Genomic DNA, 26914 nt, shown 5'->3' with positions numbered 1-26914 from the left:
AAACAAGGAATTCTTTCACTACTTTCCATTGGCAGGCAGGTATTCGGCCACCTCCAGGAAAGCCAGGCTCTGTCACACATAAATGGTTACTTGCGAAGACAAACATCCTAACACCAAATGTCCCCCTTCTTCCTTCATCTTCCCCCAGCTTATATACTCTGCATGACATACAATGATATGGACCATCCCTTTGGCTAGTTTGGGGCAGCTGTCCTGGCTGCGTCCCCTCCCAATTTCCCATGCCCTCCGGTCCTCTTGCTGACAGGGCCTGAGAAACTGAAGTCTTTCACTTAGTATAAACATTACCTAGTAATAACCAAAAACATCGGTGTGCTATTAACATTGTTCTAGCACCATATTCAAATCACAGCACTACACCAGCTACTAAGAAGAAAATTAACTCTATCCCAGCTGAAACCAGGATACTTGGAAAGTTCAGATCAAAACTGACTGAAGGTAATTATGTAAGTGCTTATCCAACAAACACTATGCCAGAAGCACTGCTTCAGGAGACAAAAATAGCTGTGAGTCTAGCTACCATTCACTTCCAGGGGTGGGCAAGACAGCTAAGATGTGACACAGAAAAAGGATAAAGCTGTAAATTATTGAAACGTTTGCTGAGTTTTTTCTACAAAAATATTTTGATAAATGAAATCAGGTCACAGAAAGTGTTATTAAAAACAATCAATTTGCACTAAAAAAAACCAAGGTGCAGCAGCCTGTGAGCTTTTGCAACAGTTAAAATTCACTGTAGAAAGCTGGACTGTGCCAAAGCTGGGTAGCAAGTGAAAAATGTGTCATTTTTCTCTGATCTGAGTGGCAAGACACAACTATCTATGGTCAGAAAAGAAGAAAAAGCATTGAATGACAAGGTAAAGAAAACCAAAAAGGCTTGAAGCTCAAGCATTCTTGATAAACATTACAGCAGCTCTTGCCCAACATAGGAGTTTGTATGTGGAAGAAGTGAGAAAGTTTGTGATTTTTCTGCCCAAAAGATCAAACTTAGTTCCAAGATGAGAATCATTCCAACGATGCTTTGGCACATACACTCACATGTAGCTGGTGGGGCTAAAAGTTTCAGCAGAATTGCTGGCTTAAGAAAGATCAAACCTGCTCTTCTGATTCCAGGAACCATGAAGTTGAGGTTGAAACTTTCAAAATCCTTTTTTTTTTTTTTTTTAATTGTACCAGTACTGCAAACGCAAGTTGGTGTACTGCAACATGGTTACCTTGTTGAAGAGCAAGAATTTGATAAGTGCATTTCCAAAGTTTTCACCCAAAACTGCAGTCCTTGGCCACAAATATTTTTACAGTGTAAGAATCCAAATATACACGTAAACTAGACTTCCAGATAATCATGGGAGATCTTACAGATGTACAAAAATATCTGATAGGAGAGTGTAAAGAAGACAAAGCCAGGCACTTCTCTGTGGTGCCAGTGATAGGAAAAGAGATAATGAGCACAAATAGAAATACAGGAAATTTCTGAAATTAAGAAAAAACTTTTAATGTGAAGGTGGGTGAGCACTGGAAGAGGGTGCCAAGAGAAGCTGTGGAGTCTCTGTCCTTGGATATATTCAAAACCTGACCACACAAGGTCCTAGGAAACTTCCTTTAACCGACCCAACTTTGAGCAAGAAGGGTTGTCAAGATGACCTCCACAGGGCTCTTGCAACCTCAGCTATGCCATGATTAGTCTCTTTGCTCACTTCAATGACATGAGAGTTTATTTCCTGTAAAAGGATGAAGAGATTTGCAGTGACAGAGACATAAGACACGCAAGCTGGCCCATGCAAGAGCTGTCACACACTCTTCAGTGCACTGACCACCGAATAATACTTACAATTGCAAAACAGCTTCATTTATGGCATAGGCCAGGCCTAGTGACAGGCATAGCCTTTCTACTGGCTTGCACAGTGCCATGTCTTGGGACTGCGATGGGATGGTGGTAGACTGGCTCCACTGAGGTTATTCTAGTGGTGCTAGCAGATGTCAAGGGCTTGGATGATGGTTGCTTGCTCAAAGACCCAGGAATCCTGCTCAGGTTTCCCTGATCAGACAGTGCAGACTCAGGATACCAGTCTCTTTTTAAGTCCTGGGATAAAGAATCACAGCTGTTTGTGAATGATTTGAGGAGGCTGTGAAAGCAGTAACTGAATCAACAATGCCTCCTTTGTTCCACATATGAGGAGGTTATAATTTGCCTGTTTGAAGATTTGGCATGTTACAGGGATGTCTGATACCTGGGGAACGAGATTATGCCTACTTCTAGGCACTTTGTCTCCTACTCACATCTCCTGGGCTTCTTGATCCTAGCGCTCAGTTTCTTCTACCTCATAATTTCGGTCATGACAAAAGTACTTCCAGGGACAAGTACCTCTGGGTTCATCAAAGTGATGCAAAGTCCATGGGCTTGAGTTGATGTGGTAATAACAGGTCAAAAACAGATGTAGAAAACTTTCAGTAACAAACACGCAGGCACCTAAGGAAATGATACAGGTTTTATATATCATCTGGTGAAGTATCCTGCCACCAAACGATAATAACTGGGAAATTGATGGTGCCATTATGAATACCTTTGAGGAAGGGCTGTGAAACAGCTGCATAATCAAAATTATATCTACAGGGAAATTCTCAATTAAATATCTGCAAAAGCCCTATAAGTAACATGATATCATGCACTTGGTAAATTTTTGAAAAAAAATTGCTAGCACAATGCTGGCTCATGTTCACCTGGTGTCCACCAGGATCCCTCAGTCCTTTTCTGCCAAGCTGCCTTCCAGCTGGCTGGCCCCCAGCATATACTGGTGCTTGGGGTTGTTCTTTCCCAGGTGTAGGTCTTTACACTTCCCCTTGCTGAACTTCATGAGGTTCCCAACAACCCAAATGTTTATCATCTTTGCTTCCCAATAGCTATACCAGTAATTCTATGTTCAAAATTAAGGTAAATTCCCCAAGTGTCCTTTGCTAATGACAATAGTTGGGAGAGTGATTCTTCTGCCTTTATTTCCACACATGAGTTTTCTCACTGCTGTTCTTCCTGTTCTCCCTCCCTGCTTCCATGGGTGCATCTCGTTTCTGTGTGCATAGGGTTTTCCTTGACGGTTTTGTAGCGGGGATGCTGCAGGGATGTCCTATGTGAGAGAGGGTGAGGGGCTGCCCCGTACTGGTAAAATGCAGCCTTTTCTTTTACTGGCTTTGAATTAACACTTTCCAGTTCTCTTGAAAATTACTTTGTTCCTGTGCCATGAGCCACAGAGCAGCTCCCAAAGGCCCTTCTCTGCCTGCTGTGCAAAGTGGAGCAAAGCTCCTCAGGGTTGCCCACAGTCACTGCCCAGGGAGATCCCCTCGCAGTGCCTGTGGAGGTGCAGGGAAGCCGGAGCCACAGGGGTGCAGCCGATGCCTGGAGAGACCCTCGCTTTGAGAACCTGGGGGCTACGGCCACATGTCAATGCTGCCCTGCAGAGGGAGCGAGGCTTTGGCATCGATCTGCTAATAGAGGGCTGTGCAGAGCCACACACCGATCCTGCAGTTACTGCCAGCAGCTGCACCCCAGGAGGGACGAAGCCTGGAAGCTGTGATATTGGACCATTCAAATGGCTGGAGGTGTTCTTGGAGGTGTGTGTCATAGCAAGACGAGGTCAGCTGGCAATGATCAGGCGCTGCTGCATGTCTGTCTTCTGGTGCCTTGCAGGGGCAGAGGGCAAGGGTTGCTGGGGGCAGGGAGGCCTTGTCCCTGTGACCACCCCTGTTCCCCACAAGACAGGTCACGCTTGCAGTGTGAGTCTGTGGAGGTGGTGATGGTGCTGAGGGCAGAGTCTGTCACCAACAGCTGCTCCGGTGGCAGCTCTTCAGTCTCGGCTCTGCAGGGGTGAGGGGGGCCTCTGCGGAGCACCAACAACAGCGTTTGGGTGCGGGGTGCTGCAGGCGAGGCCTCTGTGAGAGGCGGCGGGGCCGCCTGTACCGGCCGCAGCTGGTTCTGGTCGTTTCCAAAAGGCTCCGTAACGAACCTAACAGCTGCCGGAGCTCGGCCAATCAGGGGAGTTGATGGCAGCTCTGGGCCAATGAGAGGGGCCCATTCACGCCCTAGAGAAGTTGCCTGAGGTAGGGCGGCCTGCAATAGGAGGGAGGAGCAGCAGGGGGCGTGCCGCGGCGGGATGGCGCAGCCCACCAGAGCCTGGGGCCGGGGGGGAGCAGCAAGCAGGGCTGAGGTGTACGGAGGGAAGTGTAGGCTGGGCTTAGCGTGGAGAAGGTTTGTCCTCGGTGTTTAAATGTTTTTCATCTTTGTTTCTCACTACCTAAACCATTTTTCTGCCAGAATGATTTTGCATGCCTACTTTCATCCCCTGTTCTCTTTCGGCCCCCCCTTCCACGGTGGAGAGGACCATGATGGCTGTCCACATGCCTAAGGCACTGTGGCGGTGGCTGAGCGATGCTGGGTGTGAACGCTGAGGAGAGCAGCAGAAAAGCATTTCCACTGTGACCTGGGACTTCCCCCGTGCATGGAATGGGGCTGAGTGGCAATGCTAGTTCCAGGAGGGTGGCCTGGGGTGTCCCGAAGGGAGGTCCCTTGTGGCCTCCATGCTGGCTGCTGGGCACTGTCCACCCCAGCCAGCTCCTAGCTGGATACCTCCCCCTTCCGCCGGGCCCGAACTGGGAGTGGCCCAGTGCCTCCCCCTGCCCCAAGCCAACGCTGTCCTGAAGCAGCTCTCTGGGCAGGGCCGGGGTCAGGCCTGCCCTGGAGTGGGGCTGTGGCACTCCCTGCTGGAGCTGGGCCCATAAGCCCGTGTACATATAGTGCAAGGACTTATGTTTGTACAACAAAACATGTTTGCTTTCTGGAATAAACAAGGGAGTATTTGGCTTCAAGAACATCAGTAATGTTAAGGGGGGGAGGGGGCGGGGGGAGGTTAAACACTCATTCCCGAAGCTTCAGTGTACTTTCCGGCTCCTGGCTGTGATACAGGCCTTGCGTGCCTGAAGAAGTAGCAGCAGGCTAGGCACTAGCTACAGCACAGAAAGCTGTGTAACTGGCCTTTGGAGGGGAAGAGGTAGCAGTGCTCTATGAAGATTGTACCATGGTGTTTCTTACTGGTCTTACCTCATTTCACATCAATGAATGGAATGGAAAGGTGCTGGAGGATTGATTGGAACAGAAGCAAACTTCTCAAGAGGCACTTATAAAATAACATGCAAAGTGTCCTAACTGGCCAGAGGAATTCTGTTGTGCAGGATCCTCCTACACATGACGATCAGCGTAGGAACCCACTGTGATAATTTCAGATCTCCTTTTTCTCTGAGGGGTTTTCTAGATAAATAGTAATGGCTCCTTGCTCAAGGCAAAGTTGGAGTTTATGTTGCCCCATGTAAAGAAAACGTGAGGAGCCTGAGGCAAACTTCTATTACTCATTGCAGGTAGGGAAGGGGAAGGATGGTCTGAATCACGTGCTACTGGGGTAACAGGAAAACAAGCTGGAGCAGGCATTAGAGGCAGTGGAGCTTGGTAACAAGGGAAATGAGCTCAACGTACAGAAAACATGCACTTTCTCAGAGCAATTCAGCTTCTCACATTACCGTAATATGTAAGTTCTTATCCCAGCCTAAACGGCCTTTGCCGGGCAGGAGCCACGGTGAGGAATGGCACCACAGAAGCTTGCTGAGGATTCCCCCTTTCAGTCCCCAAATACAGGGACATCACTTCCAGCAATACCAGAAAGCTGCACTGCCTTGTTCCCAATTCTCAGTTCTCCTAGATGTACTCAACAGGCAGCTTGAGTCTAAAGGAGCCTCATTTATTTGTATGAAAGAGACTTTGTTTGTTGCTGACTTGCAATGGGCCATGTGACACAGGCCTGGAGCAAATCAGTAAATTCAGAAGCCAGACTAATGTATAGAGAGAATTTTCTCTTGAGACAGTGAGGGTGGGGCAGAGGACATGGTAATTACATGCTCCTCATGAGTGCTGCTTTTCTTCCTTTGCCAAAAGCAACTTTGGAGAAAGCATTCCTATTTGTGTATCTCTCATTTGCACTACCTTTCCCCCCCACCAAGACATATTCACATTAAGAAGGCTTGTCATTCTTTCAAGGGAATTCAACAGCAGTGGGAGGAGAACAGAATCCATGGTTGTCTAATTATGATCTGGGACCCTCTCCTGGAAGCCCTGAAGTGTGTACTGCAGCACCAACAATTATCAGAGGCCAAAGCTCGATGCAGAGTGGCCCTACCAAGTCACACATTCCTAGAGGGGGTGCTGTCCTCTTTCTCCTTCCCCTCTGAGTTCTTCAGCTTTATCACCTCTGAGAAGATCTGAAGAGAAGGACTTGGAAATCAAGTGCAGCATACGTTGCTGAAGGCCTGTGTAAGAATGAGGTGTAGTAACATGTAGAGAAGAGAATGACAGTAATGGATGACGGCTTTCTGTTGAGTAAAAAGCAAGAGCACTTGCTACAGTCTTTAGTGTCATCTTGGCAATGAGCAAGGGTGTCCTTGCTCCTCACGGGCCTAAAGTTGTTATAATCACAGAGCCCTAAGTCATCATTTGGCACCACCTGCTTTGCCTCAGGTGACAATGAAATAGTGTGGCTAAACACTCTAACAGTGTGAGTGCCCCCTTGCTGCTAAGACCTGCTGGTTTGGGAACATTGGCTGAGTCAGTTCTACTTCAGAAGACATTAGTTCATGGATCCAAAGTGGACCCAAGGGAGCAGGACACAGTGCTCAGGAAGGGCTAAATGTCCTTATGCAGCCGTTACCACCTGCAGCTTGCTGTCTCCGGCAGCCATCATGCTGACATATTGTCTGGTAGTTGCTTCAGAATGTACAAGGCCACAGGGATGCTATAGTCCATGCTTCCACACTGGAAGGTATAAACACAATCAGGTTACGCAGAAAGTGGATCCAAGGGCAGCTGGACTCCTGAGGCTGTTGTGCTTCCTGCTGTGACACAGGGGATGCCCTCTCTGCAACGGAGGAGGAAGGACGAGCTCTCTCACAGTAGGTTATGTTGCTATGTTGCTCTTAGGCCCAGGAGTTGTGAGCTGAAGTTACAAGTTCCAAATTAGCAGTCAGGTGTCAGGAGCTGGGAGTTGGGAGTAGGGAGCTGTGAGTCGGGAGCTGCAAGTAACGAATTGCAAGTTGAAAGTTGGGAGTCGGGAGCTGGCAGCTGCGGCTCATTCTCATTTGCTGTTCAGAGTGCCCTTGCACTAGACAAAAGCTCCTAAGCACAGGCCAGGCCCACTTTGGGAGCAGGAAGGGGAGGAGCAGAGAGGTGAGGAGACCCAAGGGAAGATGACAAAGGGGACGGGAAGCAGAGCCTTAGTGCCCACCAGGTGCCAGGCCGAGGGCACCATGCTCTTTGGCTGGGTGGGGCTGGTCACGGGTTGTTGTGCAGCTGGAAGTTTGCCTGGGCTCCCTGGGGGACGAGAAAGCCTGTGACCACCTTGCGCTGACGTGGCAAGGCTTTGGTAGCGCGGGGGTTGCAGGAGTGGCTTCTGTGAGGTCAGGAGCTGCTCCTATTTGGAGCCAGTCATCTCCAAAACAGACCCGCCATTGGCCAAATATGAGCTGATCAGTGACACTGGTTGTGCCTTTGTTCAAAGATATATTTAAGAAAGGGTCAAAGACTGTGCAGCAGCTGGGGGGGGGGGGGGGGGCGGGGGGCAGAGAGACAAATGTCGGAGAATCAATCCTGCAGGTGCCAAGGTCAGTGGAGGAGGAGGAGGTGGAGACGGTCCAGGCATCAAAGCAGAGATTCTCCTGCAGGCCATGGAGAAGACCGTGGTTGAAGCACATTGTCCTTCTGCAGCCCATGGAGGAGCATGCCCGAGCACCTACCCACACGCCAGCCAGTCAAGGACCCTGGAGCAGGCTAAACGGCACGTAGAGCGTCAGAGATGAAGCATCGTGGACTAACTGCAACCCCTGTTCTCCATGCGCCTGCACCAGTAGAACAGGGAGGAGGACGAGGTAGAAGAATCAGGAATGATACTGAGCCTGGGAGAAAGGGTGGCAAGGCAGAAGGTGCTTTTATTTTTCTTTTTACATTTCATTATCCTACTCTATTTTTAAATGGCAGTCAGTTAAATTACTCCCCCCACAGCAAGTCCGGTTTGCCTGTGATGGCAACTGGTGAATGGATGGCGGTGGAGTGGCCCTGGCAGGACAGCCAAGCTCCCACCCAGATGCTCATGCCCCACCACCCACCACAGGGCAGGGGAGAGCATGGCAAGAACAAGAGTGGGCTCGAAACATAGGTACATTGAGAAAGAGAAGGAAGAGGGGGAGAGCAGGGTCCCCAAGTCAGCAGAAGACAGCAGCGAGGTCTGGCAGAGCCAGGGCCCGTCCCAGCGCCCCTGCCAGGAGCAGAGTGGGTGGGGACAGCCCCAGCTATGGACACTGGGCATGGCACGGAGGATGGGGACGGGGTGGCTGGGACTCGAGAGAGCCAACAGGCAGTTCACAGGCTCTCGGGAGGGGCGGCGCAGGCCGGGACCCGGGCTTTGGCCCTTCCTAGTGAGAGGCCAGAGGCTTTGTGTGGCCCTACACAGGGCCAGCTCTCGGGGACCGGGCGTGTTCAGGGCACTGTCGCCTCCCTCGGCTCGGCTCAGCTCGGGGAGGGTCACTTGCCCCCGTCGCCCCTGCATCACAAACGTTGTCGTAGCGGAGCGCTGGTGACATCACAGCTGGCGGAAGGGTGACACGTCACAAACGCGGGGCCAATAGGAACGTGGGCCTGAAGCAAGGCCAGGCGGCACTTTGCCTGCGAGCTGCCGGGCGAAGACAGAGGCTCTTGAGCTGGGAAGGGAGAGCAAGCGCACTGCGAGCTGGGTGAGGCTGCGCCTCCTCAAGCTCTCCTTGGCTCTCTCTGGCACGTGTTACAGGCATGCCCGTCACGCCCTGGGCAGTGAACTGGTACCCCAGGCCAGCAACCTTCGTTGCCTCCTCTGCTTTCGTGGGGCTGCTACTGATGATTGCCTACCGCCGCCTCAAAGTGCCCATGGCCAAGGCCCAGGTAGGAGTCAGTGCTGGTGCAGAGCTGTGCCCTGGCCGGCAGGGTGGGGGGTCAGCAGGGGCCCGGGAGCAGCCCCAGGGGCGGGCTGGGGGGCCCTTGCCTGGCAGGGGAGGCCGTTTCCCAGCCATGCCCTGGCCGGGCTCTGGGGTTTTGCCGGTGCCCGGCAGGCGCAGGGAACGCTCCCCTCTAACGCACTGTTTGCCCTGCCTGGGTAGGAAAGGAGACCAAAGGAGCGCCCATGCAGAGGCAACAAGGAGGACGACAGAAGTAAGCGAGCCCTGGGCAAGGGCAGGTGTCCTGCAAAGACCCGCGCTGGCTCCATGTTCCTACGGACCCGTGTGAGGGGGCTCCATCAGCTCATTCCGTATCCTCTGCCTGCGGCCTTTGACCCCCTGCGGTCCCCACAGCCCTCAAGGACGTGGTAGGTGGAGCCGTCCCCGCTGGTACCCCTCCGGGATACCCCCACCAAGAAAGGTCCCGCTAACGCTGCCCTCTGCCCCTCTGCAGCTCTCCCGTACACCTGGAGATGGATGGCATGTATGAAACAATCATCCATGAGTTACAGAGGAGCATGGAGAACCTAAAGAGAGATTTGGACATGTGAGGCCACCGAGGAGGGAATGGGGACAGCAATGAGGGGCATGGCTTGGGGCTGCTGGCTGGGGAGGGCAAGGGGAAATCTATGGGCCAAAAATGTAAGGGCAGATGCCCTTCTGGAGGCAACGATCTCCATGACGCAGAGCTGCCAGTGTCTCCCCTTTCTCCTGGGGCAGAGGGAACCGCTGTGCCCAGCAGGCACGGAGGGGGCCTCGGGCACATGCTGGGTGGGATCCCACGGCAGTGGGCAGTGACACAGCCTGCTGCCTCCTTGGGGGCTGGAAGGATGGCCCGAGGATGCTCCGGAGTGCTGGGCTTAAGCTTCCTCTTCTTCTGCCTCCTCCTCCTCCTCCTCTTCATACAGGTTCAGCCTGGAGACATCTAAGGACAGCAACACTTCCCTCATGGACAGTGAAGATGGGTCCTTTTCAAGTGGCTCTTGGATACTTTTGAGTGACAACTCCTGGACTTCCTCCATGGCCAGTGACTTTGGCTGCTCTTCACGGGCGTCTCTGGCTTCTCTTGTGCACGGAGCAGACATGGCTCATGCCTCCAGCATCCACCCTGGCCTGGGCCACCCCAGGGCTGACCTGGAGGATCGCTCTGGCCCAGCAACTCGCCCACCCTGCAGGGAGGAAGTGGACAGATGCCTTGAGGCTGGCACCGTGCACCAGCACCAGCAAGATCTTGCGATCCAGCTGGGTGCTCCCACTGCACCTCCAGAGGCACCTGATGTTTGCTCCAGGGAAACAGAGACGCCTATCAAAGACCACAGAGGCCAGGACGCCTTGGAGGGCCTCATCCCAGAAGCGCAACTGCTGAAGGAACTGGGCCCGCCAGACAATGTGGACGAGACTCCGCAGACTGTCCCAGCCTCAACTCCTCCACCACCTCAGCGAGCACAAGAGCACAACGGGGTGGTGGTTCCCATGGACGACGACCCACCCTTCCTGGACTATGAGGCTATGCAATGGACACCGGAGTATCGCATTGCAAACCTGAAGATACAACAGAACTACCCACTGCCAACCAGGGTCCTGGAAGACAAGGAGAGCTCTGAAGACATCGCCCTGGGGCAAAATGCCGCTCAGCCTCCCCCTCTGCAGGGGTGCACTGAGCTGCCCGACCGCTCTCCCTTCTGGCGTGGGGACAAGCACGTCGAGACCACGAAGCCGGCAGAACAGCTCCCTGGTCCGCAGGATGAGCCTGCCGACCCTCTGGATCTGCACACGGCTGGCTCCAGCAGGCTCTGCCCCGAGCGCAGCGAAGCCCCACGCCACAGCCTGCCTGGCAGTGAAGGCTCCCAGACTTCAGCTCCATCTGCTGCAGCAGGCCTGGGAGCAGGAAGGGGAGGGATGGTGGAAGAAAGGCCTCCTCCCGAGAACAGGCCCAAGAGGCAGCAGAGCCAGAAGAGGGCTGCTGCCGCCCAGCATTCTCGGCACTTCCACGTGTGCGGGTCCACCCTACGGATCCCTCTCTATCGGCATGGGCGGCTTCTAGTGCAGTGGGACCACACCAGGCTCGTGCCCCCCTGAGAGCAGCCAGACCCAGGAGTCCTGGGGCAGAGACACCACCTCTGCCAGGCAGCACCTGCTGTGTGCTCGCCCTCACCCTGCTTTGCTGTTAGGGCGCCCGTGCACCAAGCTCCTAGGCACAGACACGGCCCGATCTGGGAGCAGGAAGAGGAGGAGAGGAGAGGACAGGAGAGGAGGCCCACGGGAAGATGGCAAAGGGGACGGGAAGCAGAGCCTTAATGCCCACCAGGTGCCAGGCCGAGGGCACCATGCTCTTTGGGTGCGTGAGGCCAGTCGCGGGTTGTTGTATGGCTGGAGGATTGCCGGGGCTCCTGGGGGAAGCAGAAAGCCTGTGACCACCTTAGGTGGCGATGGGGAAGGACTTGGTGGGCTCTCAGGGTGAGGCTTGCTCAGTGGGAGAGACAAGTGCCATCCGGACATGGTGCCAGTGAGGCCAGGGGACAGCAAGGTGGCAGCAGCCCTGGGGACAGCAGCTCCTCTTGCTCAGGGGGAGACTGTCCACACACTGCAAGTCGGGAGTGCAAAGAGCAGCCCGACCCCGGGAATGTGACCGTGCTCTTCCCCTTGCAAGTGGCCAGAGGAAGCAGGGCTCAGCGGCGTATGGACCCAGGGAGCAGCAGGTCCCCTCCAGGCCCTACCAGGAGCAACAGCCCTCCCAATAAATGTGTCTCCTCTGAAGTGAGCCCATGGGAGTCTTTCTTTGCCTGGGGAGCAGCAGCTCCCTGGCCCACACAAAGAGACCACAGACCCTGTGGACACCTGCCCACGAGGGATGCAGGCTCCAGCCCGCTGCGGGCCAGCAGCGTTCTTGAGAGCGCAGCGAGAAATGCCTCGCGAGGATGAGGAGACAGCCCCATGCAAAAGGGAACACGGGGAAACAGCTGGCAGCAGCACGGCCAGCGGGGACACCCTGCCGGGCACCGAGGACAAGGAGCAGGGCCCTTGGACTCAAGGGGGTGTGCATGGCCCTTCCCCTTCTGGCCAGGCAGAACGGTCAGAGAGCGAGGGAGCTCCCCAGGAGCAACCAGGCCAGGTGCCTGAGAGCCCCAGCATCTCCAGTGAGGGCATGTGATTGTTCACTGAAATCCTTGTCCAGTTTTGGGTCACGTGGAGATCATGCTGAGGCCTGACATATGTTGGCCATAGCACCATTGCGTCAAAGTGAGAGCAACACGGGAGCAGGACACGGTGCTCAGGAAGGGCTAAATGTCCTTATGCAGCCGTTACCACCTGCAGCTTGCTGTCTCCGGCAAGACAGCAGCGAGGTCTGGCAGAGCCAGGGCCCGTCCCAGCGCCCCTGCCAGGAGCAGAGCGGGTGGGGACAGCCCCAGCTATGGACACTGGGCACGGCACGGAGGATGGGGACGGGGTGGCTGGGACTCGAGAGAGCCAACAGGCAGTTCACAGGCTCTCGGGAGGGGCGGCGCAGGCCGGGACCCGGGCTTTGGCCCTTCCTAGTGAGAGGCCAGAGGCTTTGTGTGGCCCTACACAGGGCCAGCTCTCGGGACCGGGCATGTTCAGGGCACTGTCGCCTCCCTCGGCTCGGCTCAGCTCGGGGAGGGTCACTTGCCCCCGTCGCCCCTGCATCACAAACGTTGTCGTAGCGGAGCGCTGGTGACATCACAGCTGGCGGAAGGGTGACACGTCACAAACGCGGGGCCAATAGGAACGTGGGCCTGAAGCAAGGCCAGGCGGCACTTTGCCTGCGAGCTGCCGGGCGAAGACAGAGGCTCTTGAGCTGGGAAGGGAGAGCAAGCGCACTGCGAGCTGCGTGCGGCTTCGCCTCCTCAAGCTCTCCTTGGCTCTCTCTGGCACGTGTTACAGGCATGCCCGTCACGCCCTGGGCAATGAGCTGGTTCCCCGGGCCAGCGGCCTTCGTCGCCTTCTCTGCTTTCCTGGGGCTGCTGCTGGTGCTGGTGGTGCTTGCCTACCGCCGCCTCACAGTGCCCACGGCCAAGGCCCAGGTAGGAGTCGGTGCTGGTGCAGAGCTGTGCCCTGGCCGGCAGGGTGGGGGGTCAGCAGGGGCCCGGGAGCAGCCCCAGGGGCGGGCTGGGGGGCCCTTGCCTGGCAGGGGAGGCCGTTTCCCAGCCATGCCCTGGCCGGGCTCTGGGGTTTTGCCGGTGCCCAGCAGGCGCAGGGAACGCTCCCCTCTAACGCACTGTTTGCCCTGCCTGGGTAGGAAAGGAGACCAAAGGAGCGCCCATGCAGAGGCAACAAGGAGGACGACAGAAGTAAGCGAGCCCTGTGCAAGGGCAGGTGTCCTGCAAAGACCCGCGCTGGCTCCATGTTCCTACAGACCCGTGTGCGGAGGCCCCATCAGCTCATTCTGTATCCTCTGCCTGCGGCCTTTGACCCCCTGCGGTCCCCACAGCCCTCAAGGATGTGGTAGGTGGAGCCGTCCCCGCTGGTACCCCTCCGGGATACCCCCACCAAGAAAGGTCCCGCTAACGCTGCCCTCTGCCCCTCTGCAGCTCTCCCGTACACCTGGAGATGGATGGCATGTATGAAACAATCGTCCATGAGATACAGAGGAGCATGGAGAACCTAAAGAGAGATTTGGACATGTGAGGCCACCGAGGAGGGAATGGGGACAGCAATGGGGGGCATGGCTTGGGTCTGCTGGCTGGGGAGGGCAAGGGGAAATCTATGGGCCAAAAATGTAAGGGCAGATGCCCTTCTGGAGGCAACGATCTCCATGACGCAGAGCTGCCAGTGTCTCCCCTTTCTCCTGGGGCAGAAGGAACCGCTGTGCCCAGCAGGCACGGAGGAGGCCTCGGGCACATGCTGGGTGGGATCCCACGGCAGTGGGCAGTGACACAGCCTGCTGCCTCCTTGGGGGCTGGAAGGATGGCCCGAGGATGCTCCGGAGTGCTGGGCTTAAGCTTCCTCTTCTTCTGCCTCCTCCTCCTCCTCCTCTTCATACAGGTTCAGCCTGGAGACATCTAAGGACAGCAACACTTCCCTCATGGACAGTGAAGATGGGTCCTTTTCAAGTGGCTCTTGGATACTTTTGAGTGACAACTCCTGGACTTCCTCCATGGCCAGTGACTTTGGCTGCTCTTCACGGGCGTCTCTGGCTTCTCTTGTGCATGGAGCAGACATGGCTCATGCCTCCAGCATCCACCCTGGCCTGGGCCACCCCAGGGCTGACCTGGAGGATCGCTCTGGCCCAGCAACTCGCCCACCCTGCAGGGAGGAAGTGGACAGATGCCTTGAGGCCGGCACCGTGCACCAGCACCAGCAAGATCTTGCGATCCAGCTGGGTGCTCCCACTCCACCTCCAGAAGCACCTGATGTTTGCTCCAGGGAAACAGAGACGCCTATCAAAGACCACAGAGGCCAGGACGCCTTGGAGGGCCTCATCCCAGAAGCGCAACTGCTGAAGGAACTGGGCCCGCCAGACAATGTGGACGAGACTCCGCAGACTGTCCCAGCCTCAACTCTTCCACCACCTCAGCGAGCACAAGAGCACAACGGGGTGGTGGTTCCCATGGACGACGACCCACCCTTCCTGGACTACGAGGCTATGCAATGGACACCGGAGTATCGCATTGCAAATCTGAAGATACAACAGAACTACCCACTGCCAACCAGGGTCCTGGAAGACAAGGAGAGCTCTGAAGACATCGCCCTGGGGCAAAATGCCACTCAGCCTCCCCCTCTGCAGGGGTGCACTGAGCTGCCCGACCGCTCTCCCTTCTGGCGTGGGGACAGGCACGTCAAGACCACGAAGCCGGCAGAACAGCTCCCTGGTCCGCAGGATGAGCCTGCCGACCCTCTGGATCTGCACACGGCTGGCTCCAGCAGGCTCTGCCCCGAGCGCAGCGAAGCCCCACGCCACAGCCTGCCTGGCAGTGAAGGCTCCCAGACTTCAGCTCCATCTGCTGCAGCAGGCCTGGGAGCAGGAAGGGGAGGGATGGTGGAAGAAAGGCCTCTTCCATAGGACAGGCCCAAGAGGCAGCAGAGCCAGAAGAGGGCTGCCGCCCAGCCTTCTCGGCACTTCCACGTGTGCGGGTCCACCCTACGGATCCCTCTCTATCGGCATGGGCGGCTTCTAGTGCGGTGGGACCACACCAGGCTCGTGCCCCCCTGAGAGCAGCCAGACCCAGGAGTCCTGGGGCAGAGACACCACCTCTGCCAGGCAGCAGCTGCTGTGTGCTCGCCCTCACCCTGCTTTGCTGTTAGGGCGCCCGTGCACCAAGCTCCTAGGCACAGACACGGCCCGATCTGGGAGCAGGAAGAGGAGGAGAGGAGAGGACAGGAGAGGAGGCCCACGGGAAGATGACAAAGGGGATGGGAAGCAGAGCCTTAGTGCCCACCAGGTGCCAGGCCGAGGGCACCATGCTCTTTGGGTGCGTGAGGCCAGTCGCGGGTTGTTGTATGGCTGGAGGATTGCCGGGGCTCCTGGGGGAAGCAGAAAGCCTGTGACCACCTTAGGTGGCGATGGGGAAGGACTTGGTGGGCTCTCAGGGTGAGGCTTGCTCAGTGGGAGAGACAGGTGCCATCCGGACATGGTGCCAGTGAGGCCAGGGGACAGCAAGGTGGCAGCAGCCCTGGGGACAGCAGCTCCTCTTGCTCAGGGGGAGACTGTCCACACGCTGCAAATCGGGAGTGCAAAGAGCAGCCCGACCCCGGGAATGTGACCGTGCTCTTCCCCTTGCAAGTGGCCAGAGGAAGCAGGGCTCAGCGGCGTATGGACCCAGGGAGCAGCAGGTCCCCTCCAGGCCCTACCAGGAGCAACAGCCCTCCCAATAAATGTGTCTCCTCTGAAGTGAGCCCATGGGAGTCTTTCTTTGCCTGGGGAGCAGCAGCTCCCTGGCCCACACAAAGAGACCACAGACCCTGTGGGCACCTGCCCACGAGGGATGCAGGCTCCAGCCCGCTGCGGGCCAGCAGCGTTCTTGAGAGCGCAGCGAGAAATGCCTCGGGAAGATGAGGAGACACCCCCATGCAAAAGGGAACACGGGGAAACAGCGGGCAGCAGCACGGCCAGCGGGGACACCCTGCCGGGCACCGAGGACAAGGAGCAGGGCCCTTGGACTCAAGGGGGTGTGCATGGCCCTTCCCCTTCTGGCCAGGCAGAACGGTCAGAGAGCGAGGGAGCTCCCCAGGAGCAACCAGGCCAGGTGCCTGAGAGCCCCAGCATCTCCAGTGAGGGCATGTGATTGTTCACTGAAATCCTTGTCCAGTTTTGGGTCACGTGGAGATCATGCTGAGGCCTGACATATGTTGGCCATAGCACCATTGCGTCAAAGTGAGAGCAACACGGGAGCAGGACACGGTGCTCAGGAAGGGCTAAATGTCCTTATGCAGCCGTTACCACCTGCAGCTTGCTGTCTCCGGCAAGACAGCAGCGAGGTCTGGCAGAGCCAGGGCCCGTCCCAGCGCCCCTGCCAGGAGCAGAGCGGGTGGGGACAGCCCCAGCTATGGACACTGGGCACGGCACGGAGGATGGGGACGGGGTGGCTGGGACTCGAGAGAGCCAACAGGCAGTTCACAGGCTCTCGGGAGGGGCGGCGCAGGCTGGGACCCGGGCTTTGGCCCTTCCTAGTGAGAGGCCAGAGGCTTTGTGTGGCCCTACACAGGGCCAGCTCTCGGGACCGGGCGTGTTCAGGGCACTGTCGCCTCCCTCGGTTCGGCTCAGCTCGGGGAGGGTCACTTGCCCCCGTCGCCCCTGCATCACAAACGCTGTCGTAGCGGAGCGCTGGTGACATCACAGCTGGCGGAAGGGTGACACGTCACAAACGCGGGGCCAATAGGAACGTGGGCCTGAAGCAAGGCCAGGCGGCACTTTGCCTGCGAGCTGCCGGGCGAAGACAGAGGCTCTTGAGCTGGGAAGGGAGAGCAAGCGCACTGCGAGCTGGGTGCGGCTGCGCCTCCTCAAGCTCTCCTTGGCTCTCTCTGGCACGTGTTACAGGCATGCCCGTCACGCCCTGGGCAATGAGCTGGTTCCCCGGGCCAGCGGCCTTCGTCGCCTTCTCTGCTTTCCTGGGGCTGCTGCTGGTGCTGGTGGTGCTTGCCTACCGCCGCCTCACAGTGCCCACGGCCAAGGCCCAGGTAGGAGTCGGTGCTGGTGCAGAGCTGTGCCCTGGCCGGCAGGGTGGGGGGTCAGCAGGGGCCCGGGAGCAGCCCCAGGGGCGGGCTGGGGGGCCCTTGCCTGGCAGGGGAGGCCGTTTCCCAGCCATGCCCTGGCCGGGCTCTGGGGTTTTGCCGGTGCCCAGCAGGCGCAGGGAACGCTCCCCTCTAACGCACTGTTTGCCCTGCCTGGGTAGGAAAGGAGACCAAAGGAGCGCCCATGCAGAGGCAACAAGGAGGACGACAGAAGTAAGCGAGCCCTGTGCAAGGGCAGGTGTCCTGCAAAGACCCGCGCTGGCTCCATGTTCCTACGGACCCGTGTGCGGAGGCCCCATCAGCTCATTCTGTATCCTCTGCCTGTGGCCTTTGACCCCCTGCGGTCCCCACAGCCCTCAAGGATGTGGTAGGTGGAGCCGTCCCCGCTGGTACCCCTCCGGGATACCCCCACCAAGAAAGGTCCCGCTAACGCTGCCCTCTGCCCCTCTGCAGCTCTCCCGTACACCTGGAGATGGATGGCATGTATGAAACAATCGTCCATGAGATACAGAGGAGCATGGAGAACCTAAAGAGAGATTTGGACATGTGAGGCCACCGAGGAGGGAATGGGGACAGCAATGGGGGGCATGGCTTGGGTCTGCTGGCTGGGGAGGGCAAGGGGAAATCTATGGGCCAAAAATGTAAGGGCAGATGCCCTTCTGGAGGCAACGATCTCCATGACGCAGAGCTGCCAGTGTCTCCCCTTTCTCCTGGGGCAGAAGGAACCGCTGTGCCCAGCAGGCACGGAGGGGGCCTCGGGCACATGCTGGGTGGGATCCCACGGCAGTGGGCAGTGACACAGCCTGCTGCCTCCTTGGGGGCTGGAAGGATGGCCCGAGGATGCTCCGGAGTGCTGGGCTTAAGCTTCCTCTTCTTCTGCCTCCTCCTCCTCCTCCTCTTCATACAGGTTCAGCCTGGAGACATCTAAGGACAGCAACACTTCCCTCATGGACAGTGAAGATGGGTCCTTTTCAAGTGGCTCTTGGATACTTTTGAGTGACAACTCCTGGACTTCCTCCATGGCCAGTGACTTTGGCTGCTCTTCACGGGCGTCTCTGGCTTCTCTTGTGCATGGAGCAGACATGGCTCATGCCTCCAGCATCCACCCTGGCCTGGGCCACCCCAGGGCTGACCTGGAGGATCGCTCTGGCCCAGCAACTCGCCCACCCTGCAGGGAGGAAGTGGACAGATGCCTTGAGGCCGGCACCGTGCACCAGCACCAGCAAGATCTTGCGATCCAGCTGGGTGCTCCCACTCCACCTCCAGAGGCACCTGATGTTTGCTCCAGGGAAACAGAGACGCCTATCAAAGACCACAGAGGCCAGGACGCCTTGGAGGGCCTCATCCCAGAAGCGCAACTGCTGAAGGAACTGGGCCCGCCAGACAATGTGGACGAGACTCCGCAGACTGTCCCAGCCTCAACTCCTCCACCACCTCAGCGAGCACAAGAGCACAACGGGGTGGTGGTTCCCATGGACGACGACCCACCCTTCCTGGACTACGAGGCTATGCAATGGACACCGGAGTATCGCATTGCAAATCTGAAGATACAACAGAACTACCCACTGCCAACCAGGGTCCTGGAAGACAAGGAGAGCTCTGAAGACATCGCCCTGGGGCAAAATGCCACTCAGCCTCCCCCTCTGCAGGGGTGCACTGAGCTGCCCGACCGCTCTCCCTTCTGGCGTGGGGACAGGCACGTCAAGACCACGAAGCCGGCAGAACAGCTCCCTGGTCCGCAGGATGAGCCTGCCGACCCTCTGGATCTGCACACGGCTGGCTCCAGCAGGCTCTGCCCCGAGCGCAGCGAAGCCCCACGCCACAGCCTGCCTGGCAGTGAAGGCTCCCAGACTTCAGCTCCATCTGCTGCAGCAGGCCTGGGAGCAGGAAGGGGAGGGATGGTGGAAGAAAGGCCTCTTCCATAGGACAGGCCCAAGAGGCAGCAGAGCCAGAAGAGGGCTGCCGCCCAGCCTTCTCGGCACTTCCACGTGTGCGGGTCCACCCTACGGATCCCTCTCTATCGGCATGGGCGGCTTCTAGTGCGGTGGGACCACACCAGGCTCGTGCCCCCCTGAGAGCAGCCAGACCCAGGAGTCCTGGGGCAGAGACACCACCTCTGCCAGGCAGCAGCTGCTGTGTGCTCGCCCTCACCCTGCTTTGCTGTTAGGGCGCCCGTGCACCAAGCTCCTAGGCACAGACACGGCCCGATCTGGGAGCAGGAAGAGGAGGAGAGGAGAGGACAGGAGAGGAGGCCCACGGGAAGATGGCAAAGGGGACGGGAAGCAGAGCCTTAGTGCCCACCAGGTGCCAGGCCGAGGGCACCATGCTCTTTGGGTGCGTGAGGCCAGTCGCGGGTTGTTCTATGGCTGGAGGATTGCCGGGGCTCCTGGGGGAAGCAGAAAGCCTGTGACCACCTTAGGTGGCGATGGGGAAGGACTTGGTGGGCTCTCAGGGTGAGGCTTGCTCAGTGGGAGAGACAGGTGCCATCCGGACATGGTGCCAGTGAGGCCAGGGGACAGCAAGGTGGCAGCAGCCCTGGGGACAGCAGCTCCTCTTGCTCAGGGGGAGCCTGTCCACACACTGCAAGTCGGGAGTGCAAAGAGCAGCCCGACCCCGGGAATGTGACCGTGCTCTTCCCCTTGCATGTGGCCAGAGGAAGCAGGGCTCAGCGGCGTATGGACCCAGGGAGCAGCAGGTCCCCTCCAGGCCCTACCAGGAGCAACAGCCCTCCCAATAAATGTGTCTCCTCTGAAGTGAGCCCATGGGAGTCTTTCTTTGCCTGGGGAGCAGCAGCTCCCTGGCCCACACAAAGAGACCACAGACCCTGTGGGCACCTGCCCATGAGGGATGCAGGCTCCAGCCCGCTGCGGGCCAGCAGCGTTCTTGAGAGCGCAGCGAGAAATGCCTCGCGAGGATGAGGAGACACCCCCATGCAAAAGGGAACACGGGGAAACAGCTGGCAGCAGCACGGCCAGCGGGGACACCCTGCCAGGCACCGAGGACAAGGAGCAGGGCCCTTGGACTCAAGGGGGTGTGCATGGCCCTTCCCCTTCTGGCCAGGCAGAACGGTCAGAGAGCGAGGGAGCTCCCCAGGAGCAACCAGGCCAGGTGCCTGAGAGCCCCAGCATCTCCAGTGAGGGCATGTGATTGTTCACTGAAATCCTTGTCCAGTTTTGGGTCACGTGGAGATCATGCTGAGGCCTGACATATGTTGGCCATAGCACCATTGCGTCAAAGTGAGAGCAACACGGGAGCAGGACACGGTGCTCAGGAAGGGCTAAATGTCCTTATGCAGCCGTTACCACCTGCAGCTTGCTGTCTCCGGCAAGACAGCAGCGAGGTCTGGCAGAGCCAGGGCCCGTCCCAGCGCCCCTGCCAGGAGCAGAGCGGGTGGGGACAGCCCCAGCTATGGACACTGGGCACGGCACGGAGGATGGGGACGGGGTGGCTGGGACTCGAGAGAGCCAACAGGCAGTTCACAGGCTCTCGGGAGGGGCGGCGCAGGCTGGGACCCGGGCTTTGGCCCTTCCTAGTGAGAGGCCAGAGGCTTTGTGTGGCCCTACACAGGGCCAGCTCTCGGGACCCGGGCGTGTTCAGGGCACTGTCGCCTCCCTCGGTTCGGCTCAGCTCGGGGAGGGTCACTTGCCCCCGTTGCCCCTGCATCACAAACGTTGTCGTAGCGGAGTGCTGGTGACATCACAGCTGGCGGAAGGGTGACACGTCACAAACGCGGGGCCAATAGGAACGTGGGCCTGAAGCAAGGCCAGGCGGCACTTTGCCTGCGAGCTGCCGGGCGAAGACAGAGGCTCTTGAGCTGGGAAGGGAGAGCAAGCGCACTGCGAGCTGGGTGCGGCTGCGCCTCCTCAAGCTCTCCTTGGCTCTCTCTGGCACGTGTTACAGGCATGCCCGTCACGCCCTGGGCAATGAGCTGGTTCCCCGGGCCAGCGGCCTTCGTCGCCTTCTCTGCTTTCCTGGGGCTGTTGCTGGTGTTACAGGCATTCCTCTAATCAGGAATGGAATTGTGGCAGTAACCTTAAAACAAAGCTTAAAACACACTTCAGCCACTTCATTACAAGCATCAGCCTTGACTGCGTGAGTCTTTGGTGTACCTGAAGGCACCACAAGCTGGGTATAGGCAAATGGTTATACTACATTGGGCACTACACAGGGTATGCTGCCTATAGGTGGTATGTAAGAATCCTTTCAACAGCTGATGTTGCAGCATGGTGATGCATCTAGCCTGCTCTTAGTTCCAGTAAGAATTTGTCAGCTCTTTACACGGTTTTGTTATGCAAGTACACTCTGTTAGTCCTAAACCCCCAAAACCCAACATAGAAATGACAGCAGCTGAAACTGCACAACAGCATGTCCATCTCTGCCTGCACCATCCTTCCCTCACTAACCCACAACACTGCTGTCTTAGCTGGCCCTTCTATGAGCTCCTGATTTGTATCCTTTGTCCCAGGTATTTGTTTCCAACAGAAGCAATTAATCCATCCCTCTAGGTATAACACATGCAATGGTTCTTAGGTTCCCAGAGCTGCTGAACACCCTTACTGTCACAATCTGTTGTGACATTAGTGTAATTGTCCTATTCCACAGGGAAAAGGTTGTAGAGACTGCTCATGCAGAACTATCCTACGATCCAGAAGCCATGGGTACATTTTCACCTCAGGCTGGCAAATCCTTCTGGAACTCTGCCAGAAGACTTTCAAGATAACCCTTTGTTCATTTGCCTGGACAGCAGCTCTCAGAAGAGCGGAACGAGGTTTGGCAAGGACAGCTTTTTTGCGTGAGGGTCAGTTTCATTGCAGACAAAGCATTTCTTCCAGTAGGGCCTGAAGGCAAGCCACAGAGAAATATCCCATTTCAAGGGCTGGGTTGAGGGAACAGACAGCTACACTACTGGTGGGCAAAGCACTTGCACAGATAAGGACTATGTTGCCAGCATTTAAGCTGCCAATACCTCTGGGTCTCTGGCATTAGAACTAGCTACAGCAAGGAGGATAAACAACTTGTGTTAGTCAGCAATACCTGTGTTTATATGTTCAGCAGAAGGATCTGTCACCACTTGAGGGAAAGGCATAACAAGTACACCTGAGGTTTCTGACAAGCAGAGGATAGCGAGCTATTCAGATCCTGGTCATTTCTTAAAGTCAGATATTCCCACTCGCTTAGAACTGCATGGCATTCGGTGTGTCACAAGAATTCGTTAAAATTTTTTGCGTGTCATCAAACAGCAGTGCCCAATGAAATAGCCAGAGCACTTGAAATGGGACATAGAAGCAGGATTAAGGATCTGACAGTCCTGTAAGAGAGAACAAACTTGGTCTTCTGCTAGAGGGCCTGAATCTGGGAAACTGGAGAATGGAGCGAGGGTTGTGGTGTTACACCTCTCTCCAGCTCATTGAGCAAAGTAAGCCGGCCTCTTCAGCTCAGTTCCTCTCAAAAATGAGACGAGTCTCACCCTGCCCCTATCCCTGCCCTCTCAGTGCCATCTATTTTAGCCTACAAAGTATTGTAGAGAAACTCTCTTGCATTGCATTGATACACTACCGTAGCAGCTGAGGTGGACTAATCTGATCACATGTATCCACTCCAGTCATCCAGGAATACCTTCATGGCATGTTTGGGATTGTTCACTACATCCTAAAGGAGTCACCTAAACTGGGGTCACATTAATTGTTCCATGAAAGGACCTGTTTCTCTCCATAAGCAAAGAAGGAAACCAGGGTGGTATCTCAAATCAGGAGAAAGGAATTACATTCATTTGCTAGCTTTTTCTAGTTCTTTCACAGATATCTGAATGATCATGAGGAGCATGTTGCAACCCGATAGATAAATGCCTAATGAGACAACGAAAACTTTGCCACCAATTACGATTTAGCAAAACAATACACCCTAATGGCAAGGAAACATAAATACTGCATTTCCTCTCTGGATAAAGGAGACAGAAAAAACAAAGAAGGAGCCATCTGCTGTAAGACTCAGAGTCCATGCCAAGTGGACAAGCTGACTCCGTTTTCAACCACCCTGTGGCATGGATAAAAGAAGCCCTGATCAAGCTCTATCATGTTGATCTGAGAGATTTCATGTCACGGTGTGGCAAATATAAGAGGTTCTCCTACAGCTCTGAAAACTTGTCTGTGCTTACAAAAAATGTGGCTTCTCTCACAAAATCCTCCCCTGCCCCCCAGAAATGTCACTGCACCAGAAAAACACAGCTTGCTTGTAGAAGAATGACATGTCTGAAAAACATTCACATTAAGGGAAGCCAGAAATATCCTTGGGCTGGCACACAAGGAACATGATGCCAAATGGGGACAGGATGATGATGGACAAGATGAACGGCGTCATCATGATCTGGCACTGCTCTCGCACATGTTTGTCATTCACTAAAAGGCACTACAGAGGGATGGAACAAAAGCACAACAGTTTCCCGGTGATTTAATCTCATTGTTGAATGAACAAGGACATCTTTCAGATACTCAGGCTTTTAACTATTTCCAAAAATTTCAGAAAAGCAGCCTGAGAAGAAGTCTGAGAAGGCGGCTGTCTTCTCAGGTACAAGCAGGGAGCCTCTCAGGAATGCAAAAAAGGGATTTGCAGAGTCTAAAACACCACACATCGATGTGGGCCAGACCTCATAAACAAAAAGGGGCAAAAGTTATAGAAAGGGTGTGGAGTAACATCTAAGGATAATATAGGCAAAGCCTGAAAGCAAATATTTTTAACCACGACACCATGGTTCATTGTGTGGACATGGGAATAAGCACACAGAACAGCTTCTGAGGGGAAAAGAAGTCAAGGAATCTGATGCACTTGAACCAGGGCCTAAGTAACATCTATCCCAAATATTATAGATATTCATATTGCACAGGAAACTAGGTCTGGTAGCAAGTTTGTTTGAACACATCTGTCAAGGAAGGATGTCTTTCCAAGCGGCATCCAGAGTTTGGCTTTCTGAGCCTAGGAAACCAGAGGCTAAAAAGGTGTGTTAGCTGCTTTCTATAAATACAGCAGGAAGGAAGGGGGAAGCAAACAGAGGAGAGTAAAGGATCCATTTAACCTAAAGCACAGCATTGGCAGGAGAACAAATAGGTACAGACTGTCCACAAATATACTTAGGCTGAAACTTAGAAGTTTTCTTGCCTCTAAAGTGATCAGGATCTCTTCCAAAAGCAAAAAATAACATTTCTTTGAAAACAGACTTTCAAGCTGAATTCTTTCAAAAGCTTATAGAGATTTCAGTGATAGCAGGGGAGCTAACTAGTAAGCTGAAAGGTCTCTTGTTTCTAAAAACAGCTGTCTAGATCCAGAATAGTTCTAAGAAGATGGTTTAAAAATATTTATTTTGCATGCTTAACTAGAAATCCTTCAGCAGGCAATTATGCAAAACCCCACTAGTCCCTCCACTGACTTCAGTGAGGTCTGTTTGCGAATCTCCATCTCATCACTACTTCAGGTCTCTGAGAGCAAAGTAAACAGGGAGAAGAGCCCTGCAGAGCTGACACAAAAATTGACAAATGCATTTCTTCTCCAAGACCATATGAAACAAGATAGAAAAAAGATCTGGCCTTTGTATGTTCTTCTGTGGAGCAGAGCTGTTCTGAGAGTGCCACCGACATCTTGGCTCTTCCAAAATCAGTGCCTGTGCAGATTACTCCAGTGCAGCTGTGATACTTCAAGTTGATGCTGCACCTCATTCTGCAGTAACTTCACTCCGTACAGAAGTCTGCTGGAGTTGGCCAGTGGTACCTGGTGCCCCTGACTACTGTCTGAATATTGATGCTGCATTGGGGTATACAGAACAAAAGCAGGGAGGACACACCTAACATACGCAAATCTTTGAAGCTGCAAAATACTTTGAAACAAAACCTCTAATGGTAAATTTGCCAAGGGACAGCAGTAAGGCGGCAAAGAGCTAAATTTTCCTTGTGTTTCCCATGAAGCCCACACTCTTTCCCAAGGCAGCAGTTATGGGGGGGGATATAGCTGAGGCATTTGACACATGCAATAGTTTGGGCAGTAAGAGATGTTAATAGCTTTTGGAAAAAAGTTTGCTCCCTGTTCCTTTCCAGCCATTTTCACTGCTTCATTTGCTGGGACTTTTTATTATGATAGAACATTTCATGTGGCTCATTCTGTGTTGAGATATTGTAGCACATTGTTCAAGGCACAGCACTTTGCATTTGAAATAAATGGTGTTGTCCACTTTTCTGGATTTTTTTTTAAAACTGTGGCAGATGACTGACCAGGGCCAAACTGACCTGTACCTTCTCATAGCATTTGATTTCTTAAATCTGTACAGGATGGGCCATGGTGGCATGTCATTTGTACCTCTAGCCATGGACAGGTGTCCCATTCTTTAGTAGAAATTCAGAAATACCTTTTCTTTATATGGGGATTTCCCTCAGTTCTAAACACCACTGAAGCAGTGTCAGCATCAGGGCCCACTTTAGGCAGCAGAAGCTGTAATTTGTACTGGAGCAGTCTCTCCTGCCGTGCAAGGCTCCTGATCCAGACCAGCAGCCTATTGTGAGAGAGCTATGGCTTTCGCTGAACACAGTGCAGGAGCTGGGACAAATCTTCAGCATGAAAATCTGCAGCAAGAAACCTACCACAAAGAGAGCTACTTCAGGGATCTTGCTTGCCAAAGGGAAGCAACAGGCAGAGCAGTCAGAACACCATTTCCAAGGGGGAAAAAAACATTCCAGGTTGGAAGCTATTCCACATCAGTTAAGGGTGTTCCGGCTGCAGCCGTTACCTGAGTCCAAACTTATTTTCCTGTCTAAACAAGCTAGACTCAGTTCTCTCAATTTGAACACTGCTGAAGCCCCAGTAGCAAGAGGCCTGAATTTTCTGTAATCTCAGGCAAAAACACCCGCTGTCTTCCATAGGTCAAAGCAGTTCTGCTGAAATAGAGCAGCTAGATCAGGTTGATCCTGTGGGGCTATGAAGAGGCTGCCAAGGGAAGGTGAGAGCCACCAACAGCTTTTAATCCTGGCCACTTCTGTATGGGAGCCCAAGGTGGTGGGTGTCCATCTTAGATCTGTTGTTCTGACTAGGGTGAGGGGGTAAGTGAAGGTGAGGGTTAGGTGGTAGAGCAAGTCCAAAGCCCCATGTTACTGGGGCTGTGAAGGTGCTTTCCAGGATCTGAAGTAGAGACTTCCTGGTCTCAAATTCACAGGGTCTCTTTCGTGCCTCTTTTTGAAGATGGATGCTACATCTGTCCTTTCCCAATCTGCAAAGGTTGTACATGTGCTCCAGTAGAGCTCTATAAAACAAACTTAATAGTTTAGAAATTCATTCTGCTGGCCCTTAGGTATCCTAGAGTGCATTTCATCAGACCCTTCCTCCTTCGAATCTACCCAGCCTGCCCAGATTTAAAGCCTTGAATATGATGTCTCAGATCCCTTTCAAAAGCAGAAAGTTTTCAGTTCCTATACAGAGCACCACTGACTTCAGGCTTGTACCCACAAATCTGTATTTCTTATTATCATCAAATTGGGATAGTAAACTATTTCGGAGTCATATCAGCATTTGAAAGAGCCTGAAGATGCTGAGCAGAAATGATAAATTATCACACCGAGTGAGAATTTTCACTTTTGCAATTTTTAACAGACTTTACTGAATCAGATGTTCCAAATCTGTCCTA

Source organism: Falco biarmicus, chromosome 6 (assembly GCF_023638135.1).
Source record: "Falco biarmicus isolate bFalBia1 chromosome 6, bFalBia1.pri, whole genome shotgun sequence".
Lineage (NCBI taxonomy): Eukaryota > Metazoa > Chordata > Aves > Falconiformes > Falconidae > Falco > Falco biarmicus.
Note: the sequence above shows the minus strand (reverse complement) of the source record.